This window comes from Equus asinus, chromosome 2 (genome assembly GCF_041296235.1).
Source record: "Equus asinus isolate D_3611 breed Donkey chromosome 2, EquAss-T2T_v2, whole genome shotgun sequence".
Lineage (NCBI taxonomy): Eukaryota > Metazoa > Chordata > Mammalia > Perissodactyla > Equidae > Equus > Equus asinus.
The window spans coordinates 176,317,363-176,336,443 of record NC_091791.1 but is presented as its reverse complement, the minus strand read 5'-3'; the positions used below and the strand labels follow the sequence as shown (position 1 = coordinate 176,336,443).

The 19,081-nt window shown below is 41.1% G+C and overlaps 1 long non-coding RNA gene across 3 annotated transcripts in view; it reads left to right on the top strand.

Moving 5' to 3' along the window:
- The window catches only part of LOC139044550 (uncharacterized), a 106,376-nt gene that overhangs the window by 18,147 nt on the left and 69,148 nt on the right, over nt 1-19,081 (top strand). The gene's annotated exons all lie outside the window — the stretch shown is intronic.

Sequence of the window (19,081 nt, the reverse complement as noted above, 5' to 3'; positions counted from 1 at the left end):
CAGCTGTGAATGCAGTTAATGGCCCTTGCATTTGCAAAAAACACAGATCCATAAACTGCAATGACGTCTTTTTAAATACGTGCCGTATTTGGGGGGCAAAAAGATAATTTACAGGCGGGGTGGGACCGTGCCTAAAGCAGCTGGCTATGTTTTCAATGTGCCATAGTCTGGGTGGAGCAGGAGAATGGCCAATTCTACCATAAAATATTAAAATCTGCTGGTGTTCTGGAACTTTTTTTTGTGGTCACTTCTCTAGCCTCTGCAACAGCCCTGCCTTCTGTCCAGATCTGGACCCAGACTCTGGCCAGCTACTTAGACCAGAGAACTAAACGGTTCCATATGTTGCCAGTACCCAATTCTTGGAACAGGAACAAAAAAACAAATGAACAAACAAGGGTCTAATTTACTTTTTCCATCGGCTTGTCATATTGTTGGAATTTTTAGGTGTACTGTCTACCAAATTGTTTGCTACCATGCTGTTTCTTTGTAACACTTGCAATATCTTTTCAGGATGCCCTTGATCAGTGGTTCTTAGACTAGTGTGCATCCGAGTTACCTGGAAGTCTTATTAAATGCAGATTGCTAGGCCTCACCCTCATAATTTCTGATTCAGTATGTATGAGGCAGGGTCCTATAATTTGCATTTCTAACGAGTTCTCAGATGCTGCTGATGCTGCTGGTCTGGGGATCACACTTGGAGAAACACCGCTTTAGAAATAAGTTTCTTAGGTATTAGTCCCAGTCTTCTGACTGGATTTCTTGATTAGCCCCTGAGTAGTCCTTAAAATGCCTACTCTTACTAAGGGTTGCCAGGAAGTACGATGCTATAAGTTAGAGGAACTCTGGTCAGTTCATAAGCTGCCAGAACCTTGGAACATTCCTCTGGAGGAATTTTAGGAGACGATGTTGACCGTGTGGCATCAACTACACCTTGGGAATTTGTCAATTTTCTGGTACGACCTGGCATTGCTAGGGTCAGAGATGTTAGACCTGAATATGTCATCCCACTCAGACGAGTTTTGATCAGTCCTGCAAGCTGGACTGCCAAGTCTCAACCACCGTTGAACTCAGTGAGATGGACTCTCATCACTCAGACCATGTTTTCTTTGATCGGCGTAGTAGACCTGTTGTAATGAGAAGCTTTTTAGTAACTAATAAAACAAAAGAGTCTTTGAGTCTCCTTCTGTTTAAATAACAGCTGGTTGGAATTATTACTTTTGTTTTCAGTAACCCGATGGAAAAGAAATATTTGCCAACCATTCCTGTGTGATCTAAAGGGGAACAAATAAGTCAGCTATTAAGCTTGAGCCTCCATTTCGTAACATCTGGGTAGAAGTTAGGAGAGGAAGCCATAAATTTTTAGTATAGACTCCTGGATGCAAAGAGGAAAAGTTCTCTATCTGAAAATCCCTGGGGATGATTACCAAAAATAGCCACTTCCAGGGGCTCCCTTTCTTTCCTCTGGCTTGTTTTTTCCATAGTACTTATATCAGAACTTACACCATTTACTTGTTTATTAAACTATCTGTCACTATTTAATGTGCATGCTCTGAGGGCAGGGACTTCATCTTGTTCAATTCTGGGTCCCCAGTGCCAAATGGTTTCTGGCATGCGTGACAAATACTTGATAAATGAGTGAACGAATGAATCTATCTTGTTCAACAACTTATCTCATTCCAAAATTATCAGCCCACCAATAGATTTAGTATTTTCCTTTAAAGAAGCAGGTCACGTGAATGATCAGCAGGACTAGTTTCTATCAGCAGCATGTGGAAATAACAATGGTATTCGAAAGCAATTTTTTAGGCTAACAAGTTGAGGAATTATGGAAGAGAATGGGGAAAGGCAGAACATTTGAATGCTTTGTCTGAGTTATTAGAACTCTTTATAATAATTGTCAAGACTCTGTAAAATTAATAACATCTCACTCTGTTTTAATAATAACTCCCCTTTACCCTATAGGGTTTCTCTCTTTTTTTATTTTTTGGGGTTTATAATAGTTTACATCATTGTGAAATTTCAGTTGTACATTATTTCTTGTCCGTCACCATAAATGTACTCCCCTTCACCCCCTGTGCCCACCCCTCACCCCCCTTCCCCTGGTAACTACTGAATTGTTCTTTTTGTCCATGTGTTTGTTTATATTCCATGTATGAGTGAAATCATACGGTGTTTGTCTTTCTCAGTCTGGCTTATTTTGCTTAGCATAATTCCCTCCGGGTCCTTCCATGTTGTTACAAATGGGATGATTTTGTCTTTTTTATGGCTGAGTAGTATTCCATTGTATGTGTATACCACATCTTCTTTGTCCAATCATTGGTCAAAGGGCACTTGGATTGTTTCCATGTCTTGGCTATTGTGAATAGTGCTGCGATGACGATAGGAGGCTGCATATGTTACTTTGGGTTGTTGATTCCAGGTTGTTTGGGTAGATACCCAGTAGTGGGATGGCTGGGTCGTATGGTATTTCTGTCTTTAGTTTTTTGGGGATTCTCTGTACTGTTTTCCATGGCGGCTGCGCCGGTCTGCTCTCCCACCAGCAGTGTTATCCTATGCAGTTTCTTGAGTTAACTCTTATTTTTGGGTTAAATCATCCCTAATAATTGTCTTAGTAGACAGTATTGTTGGCTATGAAAACTCTTTAACTTTTCACTAAGGATCCCTTATTCATGGGTGTCGCCTGGGTGGAGAGCTACGGTGCCATATATTTGCTTGAGCTTTACTCAACGGGGGAGATGGGGCTGTTCATGAGTTACATGTGAGAATTTAAATTTTTTGTTTTTTATTTTGATGATAATTTTTAAAAGTAATGTAAACATATTCTAGGTTGTCAGGCTGTTAACCTTATCACTAAGTTCTGCCGTCGTATTTCAGTGCTCACGTGTGCATCTGTGTTTATAATGGTTGTGTTAGGGTCACACATTTGTGGTAAATCTCATGCACATACAAGAAAAGAGCAGCAGCAGGTTGATATGTAACGACACACTTGTACCGCATGAAGGTCAGAACACACTGCAGAGACCCCGTATGAAGGAGCTTGCATCTGATCCTGTAGATCCTGTGATGACAAACCATTGAAGGGACTCAGATAAGGCAGAGGTAGGGAAGACAGAGAAGAGAAGAACAAATGTTCGCGATGTTGTATCAGCATGACTTGGTGAGCGTCTCTTAGGGGAGGAGGGTCAGGATGGCGAGGGAGAAGAAGCAGTTAAGGATGACTCTACCTCGTTCTCAAGTCTGAGCGACGTGAAGATTTCCCTTAAAGAGACAAACATTCTTACAGCATCTGGTGCTGACTTGAATTAATTATATGATAATGTTACTTAAATATGTATATATGTAAATTAGGCATACATTTCTTTTATTAGTCTTATACAACCCAAACATATTTACAAATTTAACATAAGGAACTATAAAACCAGTTAATTCTAAATTAACAACTTTAATTTTATATGACAAATGGTATTGTTTTTGGTAAAATGAAATCACTCCTTGCAAACTAAATATAGCTCCGGCTGCTACAGCACAGGATATTTTGAGTTAGGATAGAGAAAAGCGACAAAGAATTGTCAATACACAGCTCACAAACAGACCAAACCCTTCTAAAGAAGAAGCCCTACATTTCTCAAGTTTGAGAGACTTATTTTAAGATTCCATTCAAGGGTTGCTTCATTTGAAAGTCCTCTCTGGCAAACTGAACTGGATTGATGGCCCTCTTCTGGGTCTGTGCAGAGTTCTATCAATTAATTTACCTCATAACATTGTGATTCTTATGTACTTGTCTTTCCCTGAAAGCAATTTTTTTTTACGTCCTCAGAGACTGGGACAGTAACCAGCATATAGAAGGGGCACAGCAAAGGTTTGTTGGTTGAATAAGAGCTTCATATAGACATTCTGGGCTCCTTTTTAATGATTGATTAAGCTAATAAAAAAGCCATGGGGGCATAGGCAGAGTTCAGGCTGAAGAGAAGAGACATTGTGAGTGCTATGGGATAAGGGATTTTTCTAGGACTTAGATCTGACACAGTTGAGAAGGAGCTGGGGAAGTGAAAGTCCAGGAGGGGAATCAGATGATTGGAGAAGAGGTCACCAGCCAGGCGTCAGAGAAACCAAGCACGTCCAGTGATGGGGAACCTCATGGGCAGGTTGTGGGAAGCTGTTTGGCTACTACCTATGTGTCTGGTCACAGGTGTGAGGCTGCTGTTGGTCAACAGGTCAGTGTTTGGGAAGAAGAGCTGGATGTGGAACAGAGGAAAGCAAGGACTAACTTGATCCTGTAGGACACCTTTGTATATTTTTGTCACCACGTGTGACTACAAGTTTCAGAAAATAGTAGGAAAATTCTGTATCTCACACAGGTTGCTCTTGGTCAACTCACAGCCACAACTGCAGAAGGAGAGGATTTGGGGAAACAGTTCCAGCTTAACCAAGTGAACACAGTACACACCACCACAGTCAGATTTCTGCTTCTGGCAGTGTGGCTCTCTAGCACACACTCTTTGAGGCATCTCTGGTCGCATAAGAAAAGTCTCCAAGGACCCTCTGCATAGAAATACAAGAACCAGTAGATCAGGGGGCAATGAAATCATGAGGCAAGATTGCCCTGAGAGCAGACATCAGTAGCCACGCTGCTCCCAAGGTGCTGGGCTGTGGCCTGGTGGCCAGGTGAGGAACTGAGTCTGGGACGTCTAGTGGGAGCAGAGGCAGAAGCAATTGTTTCTGGAGGAAATCTTCAACAATTCAGTTTGCAGATTAAGCAATCATTTCACAGTCAAAGATCACTCTGCACCTGGGAAGGCAAGCCATTATGAATGAGAGTCAGCAGAAAAAATCAACAGCAGATTTAGACCCCTATAGACTTCAGTTGTCAGAATCATCAGTTACAGAATATAGGGCAGCTATGTTAAAAATATTTAAAGAAATAATGGACGCAGTTGCAAAGATGAGTAAGCAACAAAAGACTATCAGGAATAAAAAGGTAGGCTTGAAAATAACAGGGAATTTCTGGAAATGGAAAATATAGTTCAAAATTTAAAACTCAGTGAATGGGTTACAAATTATCATTTTATTCATTGTTGCTTCAGTGTGGGTAGAACAGCTAACCTGGAGTGCTGGGTAAGGAGTCCGGATCCACTACTTCTTATCCGTGGGAACTTGAGCAAGCCATGTTGTCTCTCAGCTTTGGCTTCTTGACTGTAAAATGGGGAAAATAATTCTTACACAGCAGAGTTTTGGCGGCTTAAATAGGAAGTACGTAAAGCCCTTAATATAGAATGTGGTGCATGGTAAACCATCAGTAAATAAAATGATAATTTATAACAATGAAGGTGTACCTGTCCTAAACCATTATCCGTGACATGTTTATGTGTATGTATATGTATAAATATAGACAGGAAAAATGTTGGTTTAAGAAACTTGGGTTGTTTCACATGTTCAGCAATTGTGAGCAGCTGCGGGAGGGACCCATTCAGGTCTATCAGCTGAAGAACTTTTTTGAACTTATTTCTTGGAGTCCTGGTACTGCCAACGCACTGAGAAATGATATTCATAAGTGATCCTTGAATTCCTGATTTGTGATTCTGCCATGGACCCTGGAGGACTCCTGTGGCTCAGGTCTGCCTGACTTTCAGGACCGAGTCCTGCAGCCTAAGCCTTGGTACCAGATGTTGAATTTGTTTCCCTCACGGGTCTCCCTCTTGCAAACCTTTTATTTTTCATTTCACTGAGCATTCACAGGGGTGTCAATCTGATTATTGCTTTCTTTTTGAAGATTTTATAAGAACTGCGGAAAATTAAAGAGAGCTCGTTGAGTTCAAATATCCATTATATTTTTTTGCAAACATCAGTCGTGGCCATGAAATTAATCAAATACAGAACCTAAAACGAACAAAACAAAAAGAAGGGCAAGCTTGACTTCGCTGTGGAGCAAGGCAGATGTTCTTTGTCTAGTTGAAGAGTAATTAGACCCCGAGGTATCGAGATTCTCATTCTGTCTTTCACTTGAAGTGAATATATCCTCTTCTGAGTTTTAGCCTCGCTGATATTTGGGGTTCTTAAAGTTATGTTGTAATATTGTTGAATTGTTAATACTATAGAAGTCATTGCAACAAAGTTATAGTGCTTCAGTCCTTAGAAATTAAGCATTTTAAGTTCGCCAATTAATATGCTCTTACATTAATTTCAGAAAAGGTTATTACAAAGTCATAAGATCCATAAGAAAGATATATTAAAACAATTAAAAATTTTTAAAAGGAGTTTCCCTTAAAGCTTTTGTTAGAAAGTGTACATTAAGATCTTGCTAGTTTTAGGTTAAGTGTAAGCAATTCTAGGACACTTCATATATTTTCTAGTTCTCTATCACTCAACACTCTCTCCAGCAAGGTCAAAAAATTGCAGGAATACATTTGTTTATGTAAGAATCACATTGGATACTTATTGTATCCAATAATCACTCTGGCTTTTACTTTTGTTTCTGAATTTCTCCAAACACATTCTCTGTTACCATAATATTGAAATCTTTTAAAGCTGTTTTTATTGTAATATATATTACAGGTACAGAAAACTGCATGAAACAAATACACAACATAATGAATGATTAGTTGAATGCTCTTCTAACTATATTGAAATTTTAAAAAAGTGGATAATATCAGACACTCACATGTTGCTGAAAGAAGGTAGATTGGTACAGCCCTTTTGGAAGGATATTGGCAATTTAAAATTCACATGTGTACTTTGATCCAGGAATTTCACTTCTAGGAATTTACACTAAAACATACACAAATGCACAAAGATATATATATACAAGGATGTTTATTGCAACATCTATTCATTCAGCAAACATTTTGTAGTGTGCCCACCATGTTCCACTGTTCCAGGCGTTGGAAATACAGTAAACAGACAAAGAAGGTCTCACAGAGCTTGCATTTTAGCAGAAGAGACAATAATGAAACTAACATGAAACACGAGGTAGTGATAAATATCGTAATAAAAATAAAATAGAGGGAAGAGATAGAAAGTGACTGGGTTCGGGGTCTGAAGAAGCATGTGTGAGTCAATACTTGAATAAGACAAAGTGGTCCCCCTTGTGAAGATCAAGGCAAAGCGATATAGGGAATGAGCAGCTGCTACGAAGACCCTAATGTGGAACTTGTTCAATGTGTGAGAAAAATAGCAAGAAGGCTAGTGGGGCTGCATCACAGTGAGCTGGGGAAATGGGTGGGAAACAGAAATGAGGCAGAGGGTAGATCATAAGGATCAGGGCAAGGGTTTTGTACTCAACTTAAAATGTGATGGAGGGGCTGGCCCGGTGGCACAGTGGTTAAGTTCGCACGTTCCCCTTTGGCAACCGGGGTTCGCCGGTTCGGATCCCCAGTTCGGACACGGCACCGCTTGGCAAGCCATGCTGTGGCAGGCGTCCCACATATAAAGTAGAGGAAGATGGGCACGGATGTTAGCTCAGGGCCACTCTTCCTCAGCAAAAAGAGGAGGAGGATTGGCAGCAGATGTTAGCTCAGGGCTCATCTTCCTAAAACAAAACAAAACAAAAAATGTGACGGAAAACCCTTAGAGGGGTGTGGGCAGGGAAAGGATGTGATTGGATACATACTTTTAAGCTTTCATTTTGAAATATTTTAAACTTTCAAGAATGGTACAGAGAAATACCCTATACCTTTATCCAGATTTACCAATTTTTTACCTTTTCCCCCATTTCCATTCTCATTCTCTCTCTATATAAATAAACAGCAGATATAAATATATATGCCAGACTTAATATGTCAGTGTGTATTTTCTAAGAGTTAGGATAGTCTCTTATATAGCTACAGTATAGTTATCAAATTCAGGAAACGTAGCATTGATCCAGGACTTTTTATTAGTCCACACTCCAACTGTGTCAGTGGTTCCATAATGTCCTTTTTGTAGTATATTTCCACCCCTCTCTTAGGTACTGAATCCAGTCAAGGATGACGTAGTGCATTTAGTCGTCACGTCTTTTGGTCTCCTTTATAGCACAGTGCTTAGCGTTTGTCTTTCATGACACTGACAATTTTGAAGAGGACCTGTCAGCCATTTTAGCAAATATTATTCACTTAGGCTTGTTGGTTGATTTTTCACGGTTGGATTCAGGTTGGTCACTCGCAGTTAGAACACCGACAGGAATGATGTCATATCCTCCTCCTGGGATCGCGTCTGCCTGCCTCTAATTGGTCATATTCATTCTGATCACCTGGTCAGGGCATTCTGCGGTTCCTCTACCATATGGTTACTAAAGCTTTTCCTTTCTTCCCAGTCTCTCCCTTGACTGGGTGTTTTATATTTGCTATTTAATGTTCTAAAGAAAAATTAAAAATGTTAATTATTAGGGTAAGTTTTACTGTTTTTTTTTTTTTTAGGAAGATTAACCCTGAGCTAACATCTGCCACCAATCCTTCTCTTTTTGCTGAGGAAGACTGGCCCTGAGCTAACATCCATGCCCATCTTCCTCTACTTTACATGTGGGACACCTACCACAGCATGGTGTGCCAAGCGGTGCCATGTCCGCAACTGGGATCCAAACCGGCCAACCCCGGGCTGCTGAAGCGGAACGTGTGCACTTAACTGCTGTGCCACCTGGCCGGCCCCTTACTGTTTATCTTTATATGGTACAATGCCAGGTTAAAATGTAACTATGAGAGCCTATGACACATATGTAGAATCATCTGAAATTATACAATTTGTATTTTTTTCATGCACCGTCATTAGTGCACAGCCTTTGGTGCAATTTAGCATAATTTATTAGTATGACCAACTTGCCTTGGTTTGCCCAGGACTTCTTGATTTTAGTCAAAAGTCGTGTGTCCCGGGCATCCCCTTCTCCCTCGGCCTGGGGCAAACTGGGAAGGCTGGTCGCCTCGTTCATCCACTGTCTTCAGCCTAGAGGTAGAACACTGCTCATAAATCGAAGACAGAGACTACAAACCTATGAAGCTGATTTGAGCCTTTGACCTAGACGAATATTTACGTGGCCTGTCAGAGATGGCTATAAAAAGAGAGAAAGAAAATGGTGTCAACATTGGGCAAGGGAAAGGCCAGCAGCTTTTGAAATGCACAATTAGTTTGGATGACAAAATAGGGAGTGGGAAGGCAGGATAACCTGGTGGTCAGGAGTGAGTTCTGGGTTCCAACTGCTGTGGCTCAATATGACTCCACCACCACTAGCTGTGTGATCTTGGGAAAATTAGTCAGTATCTCTGTGCCTACATGTCCTGAGTCAGAAAGTAGGATTAGTAGTAGCACTTACCTTATAGGTTTGTTGGGAGGATTAAATCTAGTAAAAGCTGGCTATTGTCAAACCTAGATAGATATTAGTGTATTCTGCTACTGAATGGTTTGCACTGAGTTCTTGTTTTGTTGATAGACATGAAAAGAGAAGTTTGAGTTGAAGCTGGTTTTCTTGAAAATGTCCATAAAATGTTCATCAGAAGTAAAAATTAAATATTCAATAAAACAAGGAAGAGATCGTAAATCCCTAACCACTTGTTTTAAGATTTGGGCAAGGCATTGACTCTGACTTCTTAGTGGTTTTTTTACCCCCTACTCCTGGAATAAGCCTTTTCTCCAAAATGCCCTTGTTCCTTTTAATGTCTGTCTGTCCCTCTATGCCTTGCTCTTGTAAGCACACATGTGATGGCATTCAGGGCCCACCTGGATAATCCAGGATTGGCAGCAGTTAGCTCAGGGCTAATCTTCCTCAAAAAAAATAATAAATAAATAAACTAAAATTCTTTTTCTTTTAATGGGTAAGCTAAGCCCTTTAACACTTATTGATATGATTTATTGATATTGATATCTACACATGATATATTATTATTGACATCTATATCTTACGATACAGATATGTTTCATCTCAACTTTGGCATATTGTTTTGTGTTATAATTACTGGATATAATTATATTCACTGTATTTCTCTATGTAGTGTGTCGTCTTTGCCTTTAATTTTTTTTCTTTTGGTATTTAGGAAGATTCGTATTGTTTTTCTTGTGGTTATCTTTGTATGTATCCCTTTAATAATGCCCTTAATCCCTTTTCTCTTACTTAACTTCTTCTAGCTGGCCTTTCGTTTTAAATGTATCTTTTGACTCCTACCTGTTACCTTCTTAACACTCAATTATTATTATTTTTTTTTAAATATTGGCACCTGAGCTAACAACTGTTGCCAATCTTTTTTTTCATTCCTCTCCCCAAAGCCCCCCAGTAGATGGTTGTGTGCTCTAGTTGTGAGTGCCTCTGGCTGTGCCATGTGGAACGCTGCTTCAGCGTGGCCTGATGAGCAGTGCCATGTCCACACCAGGATCTGAACTGACAAAACCCTGGGCCACCGAAGCAGAGCGTGCGAACTTAACCACTCGGCCCCAGGCCGGCCTCAGCACTAGATGATCTTGTTGTCTCTGTTCCGTTTCCTTTTTTGGGGGGTTGCATTCTTCCTACTTTGTCGGAACATAGAATGTTCACACACTATTCTTCCAACTCTGTCCCTCCCTTTGTTCTGTTCTTAATTCTACAATTAGATGTGTGAAATGCTCACCACGTGTTCACTGATGTTTCTGCACTCGTCTCTTGCTTGGATAAAGCTTATCCTCTAGGTCAGGGCTCAGCAAACTTCTCCTGTAAAGGACCAGAGAGTGAATGTTTTAGGCTTTGTGGGCCACATCCACTCTTTGCTGCTGTGTCCTCCTCCACTTCTTTCTCTCCTCTTCCCCCTCCTTCCTCGCCTCCTCCTCCTTCTCTTCTTCCTCCTCCTCCTCCCCCGTCTCCTCCTCCCCCTCCACTTCCTCCCCTTTTCCTCTTCCCTCTTTCTCCTCCCCCTTCTCCATATTTTACAGCCCTTTAAAATGTAAGACATTCTTGTCTATGGACCATACAAAAATAGGTCACAGGCAGTTGTCTGCCTACTCCTGCTTTAGCAGACTCTTCAAAAACGACTTTTGAATACTCTATCTCCTGAGTTCTTGCATGTTCCAAACTGTTTTTATATAGATTTGATGCTTGAAGGACATCATGGTGTAAAATTATTGTCTTACAATTTCTTGAAAATATGGGCCCCTTGCTTTAGGTGTTGCTTTGTGTGAAGCCTGATGCCAGTCTAATTTTCTTACTACTATAAGGAATTTGATATTTTTTTTTGCCTGGGAGCTTTGAGGAATATTCTTAACCTTTAAATTTGAATGGTTTTATTAGGATATGTCTTAGTGTTAATTATTTTAGTTCGATATCCTCAGGTAAGTGATGGGCCCTTTCAACATGTTTAAGTTTTCTCTTATTTCCAGAAAGTTTCCTTGAATTATAGTATTAAATATCAGTTATGCTCCACTGTTTTGTTTTTCTTTGTCAGGAAAACTGACAGAAATTACGTATAATTCTGATTATACATGTGTTAGACCTTCTTTGCCTGCCTTCCATTTCAATCACTTTCCACTTTCTCTGATGGTTTTTGCTTCTTTCTTTATCTTATTTTCATGTTCATGGTTTCTTATTAGATTTCCATTCAAATTAGATTTCCAGTTTCAACATTCGACCCTGGGCCCCTTGTGATTTATTCATTTCTGAGATAGTTTTCTTTTTCTTTGATTTTTTCCATCCAGTCTACTCTCATTGCATTTCTCCCTTTGCATAGATCTTCCTGGGTCTATTTCTGTTGTTTGTTTTTAGGTTTCTGACTCTGGACTTATTAATATTTCCAACTGTTTGTTTGACATTGTTTAAATCAGTTTGAGTCTATTACAGTTTGTGGTTGGCATTTTAAGGAAAATCTTCACCAGTTGAAATGTTTTGATTCATGCGTTCTGTTTTTTCTCCTGCGATAGCTTTATATGGAATTTGTTTGATTTTGTTTTCTATTCCAAGGCATTTCCTGGACAGTTTCCGATTCATGAGCACTCTCTTCTCTCATTTTAGTGAAGTGCATTTTTCCCTAGTAGATGGTGATGGTAGTGGTGGTGGGTGGCCGAGGGGTTGGCATGTCTTATTTTTCTTTTATTTCTGCAACATCCATAATGTTCACCTTTTACTTCCTTATTTCCTTTCACTGTCGCCTTCCTAGGGGCCACACCCCTTCTTTCTTTGTCTCTTTCTCTCCCAGAAGTAATATTTCCTCTTCTGCCTCTTCTGGTCCTATTCACTTTCAAGTCGCTTTCGTCTGTCGGGTGCCATGAACTATCAAGTCTCGGACCTGTGTTCAGTAGTTTGGCACTTCTGTTGGACTTTCTTTTCCTGGGGGTAATTTTGTTTGTGTTTTGCTTAAGTTCTCAACTGTCTTCTCCTCTTTTTAACAGAGTGTCTTAAGCATCCCGTGCCACTGCTGTCTGTGTCCATAGGCTTGCACTGATGGTAGGAGTTATGTTGGAGTTTAAGCTTTGTTTCTCTGCTTTCAGGTGATTTGAAATTCCTGGCATTCTTTGTTTCATAGTCAAGTTGAAAGTGTGTGACACATTTGGTTTTGTTTGTATTCCTTATTTGTCTTCTAGCCTGTAGAACTGTGAGAAATAAATTTCTGTCATTTATGAGCTACCTAGCATGAGGTATTTTGTTATAGAAGCCTGAACAGACTAAGCAATGATCATTTTATTTATTTGTCAATTTTCAGAATAAGGAGTTGGTACACTAGCAACCTTCATAAGTGACCAATGAGTTGTCTATTTTTTATTTTTATTTTGTTTCATTATGAGCTCATGAATTTTGTCTTGAATAGAGAAATAATCTATCCTTTCTCTAACATATCACCTACTATTTTAGTTTTTGCATATTCTCTTCTGATTTCATCCATCAGCTTATGTATTTTTACCTAGCTGTAATTAACAGGTATAGTTGGTTTTATATTCTACCTAATGTTACGGAATCCAAACTCAATTGGAGCGGGAATTTTATTCTGTTTTGTTCACTAATATATTCCTAGTGTCTCAAATCGTGACTGGCACATGTGAGTGCTCAATGAATAAAAGTTTGTTGGGCTGGCCTGGTGGCGCAGTGGTTGAGTTCACACGTTCCACTTCGGTGGCCTGGGGTTCACTGGTTCGGATCCCGGGTGTAGACATGGCACCGCCTAGCGTGCCATGCTGTGGTAGGCGTCCCACATATAAAGTAGAGGAAGATGGGTATGGATGTTAGCTCAGGGCCAGTCTTCCTCAGCAAAAAGAGGAGGATTGGCAGCAGTTAGCTCAGGGCTAATCTTCCTTAAAAAAAAATTTGTTGACTGAATAAATGAATAAATATGATTCAAAAATGTATCTTTTAAATATGCTTTAAAATTCATCAAGCATATGAAAATGTTGTGGCATGGTTAAAGAGTACTTTTGTTTTTCCCCATAGTAATGCTATTAATTCTTCTGAAACTGCTATTTACCAGCCTTTGAAAAATGACATCCTGGGGAAAAAATTGCTTTATTACATTTCCTGGCAGTAATTAAGAAAGTTATTATTTGTGTCATGTCAATCTGGGAGGAACATAACAGGCATTTTAGAGGTCTTATTTAGCGCTAGGACCTTGGTATTTTTGTTATTGTTTGGAATGATATAACGGAGAGGATAGCACAAGCTGAGTGGGTTGGGAAGTGACTGGAAGGATATTATTAGAATCCAACATGGACCTAGTAACTGAAGGATGTGAAATGTGGCCAGAATGCAGTTCAGTGCAGTTGAGTGGTGCTGGGAGGAAAAACAGAATACCCTAATATATAATGGGGACTTAGAGACAAGATGGCTAAAATTTTGAATTTTAAGGGTACAGTAAGCCTAACATGAATCAGCAATGTCAGTAGGATGTATTAGAAGGAAAAGCACGTGATATTACAAGACATAATGGCAGAATGTTATGTAAGTGTTGGGATCAGAATAGCGTACTAGGGACTGGACTTAAATTCTAGGACAGAGGTTATAAACTGGCACCCCACAAGAATACAAAACCACTCCAGATGGGTTTTGTTTGAGCTAAAAAAAGAAAGAAAGAAGGAAGGAAGGAAAGAAGGAAAGGAAGGAAGAAAGAAAAAGAGAAAGAGAAAGAAAGAAAGAGAAAGAAAGGAAGGAAGGGAGAAAGAAAGAGAAAAAGAAAGAAGGAAAGATCTTTAAAAAGTGGGACATTTGGACATGAAATCCACATTTCCAGTGTCTCTTTGGCAGTTTTGGGTCCTCATTCCTGCCTGTCAATGACAATCTTAGTGCTGAATAGCGGCTGCCTGCTTAGGTTGGAGCACGTCCTGTCGAGTCCGCCGTGTCCCCACTGCGTCCCAGCTCAAAGGCACGGAGGCCTGGTCTTGTGTGGATTTTCCTCTGGCAGCTGTTTTCCCCACACCAGGTCCATGCCTGTTCTGCTTGCCTCCTATCCACCCCATTAGTGAGGGAGGGATTCCCGCCCTAGGGTTATGGGATTGGTCAAAGACACGACACGACATGACACAACACAACAAGGGACAGCAGTTTATCAATCACAGATGCTCACAGCCTGGGGGGAGGAGGACACTGGCTGCCATGCAGGGCACCATGAGGTTTGCGCTCAGGAACAAAGTGAACTAGCAGGGGCTTTGGGAGGAAGGCTGTTGGGTATCGAAAGGGTGAGGCGACCCCTGGTTCCCACGGGAAGATGTGGTTGGCGAGTTTGAATGATTCTGCAGGCTGGCGGGAAACTGACACTTGCTGCTCAAGGATCAGCAGGAGCTGTACCTGGTCTCCTTGATAAAGCAGTTGTTTGGCTAGGGGACCTTATCCACGGGAGCAGAGCGGGGAGGGGGGCTTGTGGTTAGGCCAGTCGAGGCCCTCCTAATTTCACCAGATGCCAAGGCAGCACATTACGCTGGGCCTTTGGTTTAAGCCTTACCCCAAAATACCACGCTTTACTCATTTCCTTTGCTTGCCCGGCCAATGTAGACATTTGCCCTGTATCTAGGAGGAGGAATTTTTTAACTCTAAGGTTTGTGAAATTGATAGACATTTGCAAGAATGGTTGTACAGTTTTCTTCTCTGAAGATTAAAAACAAATGCAATGAACAAAAGCCAAGAAAAAAAATTTTTTTAAGGGTGCTTCTGCCTAGAGTGGGTAGCCTCTGGTATCTTTTAAGGATTTTTCTAATCACAAGGTGGTATTCAAGTTGGTATTAAGAAAAACTTCATGATGGGATTGATAGTGAAAGAGGTTACCAGGAAACATTTATTTGTTCAGCCAATATTTTTCCATTTGCTCAAAAATGTTTATGAAGCACATACTGGGTCAAGTGCTAAGGCCTTAAAAACAGTGAGGCTCTTTTCTTCCCTTGAAGAGCTCACATTATGCTTCAAGAGACAGAAGATTAAACTAACAGTTACTATTCAGGGTTGTAGGTGTTTTCAAGAATATAAACAGAGAGAACAAAGAAGGGAAAAGTGGTATGATCTGCTTGGAGGTTTAAATTTTTTAAAAAATAGCTTATCTGGGGACTCAAGTGTAGTCTTGAAGGTGAGAAAGGTCATCTTTCAGGGTTTTTCCAAGTTCAGTGTTTCCGAAATCCTCAATTTTGAAAATTAGTAATTTCTGTGTAAAGGTATCACATGATTCCAACAATTCTGTAGCTTCCATGCTCTTTCTCTCTGATAAAATGTGTCTACAGCCTGTTTTTCCCTGATCCGACGGGGCTCTTGAAAGCCGCAGTGGTTCAAGACTTCGTGTCTCTGATGACACACTTCCTTGGTGGGCCATCTCTAGGCACCCGTGTGATGACTTTGAAGTCAGAGAGGGAGGTCCTGGGGTCTGAGCAGTGGACTCAGGCCAGGTGCAGAGGGTATGCGCACGTCTGTGGGAGGACAACACTGTGTGTGCCATGCCATCGTCAGGTGACTGATCGGCTATATTTTAAAGCCAAAATATAAACAATTTGAGCACTCTTAGAAATTGTATAGAGTTATACGTGTCTTTCTTCTCTTATTTCTGTTGGTATAAATTGGAATCTTCCTAGGTGTATTGTATGGAACACGAATTTCCCCTGATGCTCTTAAAACAGGGGGGATGTTCTGTGATCAAAAAAGTCTGGGAAATGCACCATATAAAATATAAATAGTCGGGGGCCGGCCCGGTGGTGCAGCAGTTAAGTTCGCACTTTCTGCTTCGGTGGCCTGGGGTTTGCTGGTGCAGACATGGCACCACTTGGCACGTCATGCTGTGGTAGGCGTCCCACATATAAAGTAGAGGAAGATGGGCACGGATGTTAGCTCAGAGCCAGTCTTCCTCAGCAAAAAGAGGAGAATTGGCGGTGGATGTTAGCTCAGGGCTAATCTTCCTCAAAAAAAAGGAGAAAATTTTCAGAGTTTGAAGTAAAGTGAAAAAGCAAAAAAGCATTTAAAAAAAATAAATAGCCTATTTTTTGTTTTATCTAGTGTTTCCAACATCTTTTTGATAGGTGAATTAAGAAATTTTTTTCTAATGTATATTTTAACATCAGAGTTAGGATTTGGGGGAACCACTTTGAGAAATCCTGGTCCCAAGCAGGAAACAGATGAGTAATTTGAGGAGATTTTAGTAAAGAATGATTTACAATGTCTGGGTAGAATTTGGAGAAATCAAAAGAGTTATTGCAGTATCCTGGGGCTGGCCAACAGGAGACACCACCACTGGTTCCAAAGAGGCAAGGGAAGAAGTGATTACCAGCACTTGTGGAGGGAGAGCTGCATGGAGAGGACCTCCTGATAGGAGCTGTGGCCTTCAGAGGAGCTGAGGATGTACCTAGTCCATAGTGACCCCTTCTTCACTCTGGTCCCCTGATGATGCTTTTGTTTGGCTATACCCATTGGGAAGCCAGAGAGTGTGGACTGAGCAGCTGGCTCCCTTACCCTCTGGCTTCCTTTGGGGTTTAGCCAAAGAAAAGTACGAGCAGGGGATCAGAGCATAGGAACACAGTCAGGCTCTTGAAGCACAGAAAAGGGTGGAGAACAGACCTCGAGGGGCAAACAGATGATATCCAGCATATAAATAATTAAGAACTGACTACGTTGGAAGAATTAACCAGGTCTTAGCCTGAATAACTTTTTTTTTTTTTTTTTTTAAAGATTTTATTTGTTCCTTTTTCTCCCCAAAGCCCCCCGGTAGATAGTTGTGTATTCTTCGTTGTGGGTTCCTCTAGTTGTGGCATGTGGGACGCTGCCTCAGCGTGGTCTGACGAGCAGTGCCATGTCCGCGCCCAGGATTCGAACCGACGAAACACTGGGCCGCCTGCAGCGGAGCGCGCGAACTTAACCACTCGGCCACGGGGCCAGCCCCATAGCCTGAATAACTTTTAAACTGTCACTGGAAGAGATTACGTGAATTACCTGTCAATAAATACTACCCTAGGTATGTTTTCCTCCATGTTTCCTTTCGATTTTTATACTTTGGAGAACGGAGAATGAGAAAAGACTTAACTTCTACAACCGAATTATTGTGGAACACACTTGGGATAACATTGCCTCTCGTTGTAGGAAATGGTAACAGAGGGGTTTTATTGCCACTCAGTCAGATCTAATTTTAGCCCCGAGCGTTGTTACTACTTTTAATGCCACATGTTCAAGAGCACAGCAAAGCTAAAACAGTAAGAGACCTTGAATTTGAGTGACAGTAGTGGAGACCGTTGGCTGTCTGCAAAATTCATTCTTTCCTTCTTCCATAGTCATGGCATCATAGGCTGTTACCTGATGAGTAGAAATGATGTGTGCCACTGCTGGACTGGAGTTTTTTTGGAGAATAGAAATTCTTCCTCCATTCTCTTTTCTACTGTCTTGAATGTAGATGAAAACAAGACCATAGGGAAGTCACAGAATGGAAGGAACTTTCCTGGATCAATGCATGGAGAAAAGCTGCCTGCTGACCTTAGCACCTGTTGTGAACTATTAGATAAATGAGAAATAAGTTTCTGTTGTATTCAAGCCGCTATGTGTTCGCATCTATTTGATTCAGTAGTTTATTTCGCCTACCCAAACTAATACATTTGCTTCTTAACATTTTAATCTCAAACACTTTAATTATTTATTTATTTTTTAAAGATTGACACCTGAGCTAACAACTGTTGCCAATCATTTTTTTTTTCTGCTTTATCCCTCCAAACCCCACCCCATACATAGTTGTATATCTTAGTTGCAGGTCCTTCTAGTTGTGGCATGTGGGATGCTGCCTCAACGTGGCCTGATGAGTGGTGCCATGTCCGCACCCAGGATCTGAACTGGCCAAACCCTGGGCCACTGAAGCGGAGGATGCGAACTTACCCACTTGGCCACGGGGCCAGCCCCTAATTATTTTTTTTTTATGTTGAAAGCCCCTCTGTGGTAAGTAGGGTTGGCACTTATTTTATATGTAAAACAGTGGGGCATAGGGAGATTCATTAATTCTTTCACCAATACTTATTGACCATTAGGAAAATTTGTTGCAAACAGTTTATGAAATCATTATTTTGGGAGGGCATTCCCTCCTTCCTTCACTTTATAAATATTTACTCGGGGTTTTCAGTGTTACCTATAGGAACTCATAGTCTAGTATAAAAGACAGACTCTAAATAAAACATGTTTAAGACATAAATTGCTGCAGTGTTTAGTACTTATGGGAATAGCATAGTATTAAGAAAGCACATAATGGGGGGTCTGACCTCGTCGGGTAAGTAGACGGCATCCCTGAGGAAGTGATGACTAAAGTAGGATGAGAAAGAGGTCCACGTATTTAGGCTGATGAGGAAGAGGCAGGAACTTTCCTGACAGAGAGAACAACATGTGCAAAGGCCCTGAGTTGGATGGAAGGGGGCCTGGTGAATCCGGGGGGCAGGAAGGAGGCTGTCGTGATTGGAGTGAGATGGTGAGTGGCAGCAAGGGTTTCGGGCTGAACCTTGAAGAGCTCTGCATTTAAATTCGAGGTCAAGGAGGCTGAGGCTGTCGCGGAGACAGAAGGCGTGGGCAGACAGGCATCTTAGTCCGCTCAGGCTGCCATAACAAAATACCGTAGACTGGGTGACCTAAACAATAGACATTGCTTTCTCACAGTTCTGGAGCCCGAGAAGTCCCAGGTCAAGGTGCTGGGGCAGGTTCGGTTCTTAGTGAGGGCCCTCTTCCTGACTTGCAGATGGCTGC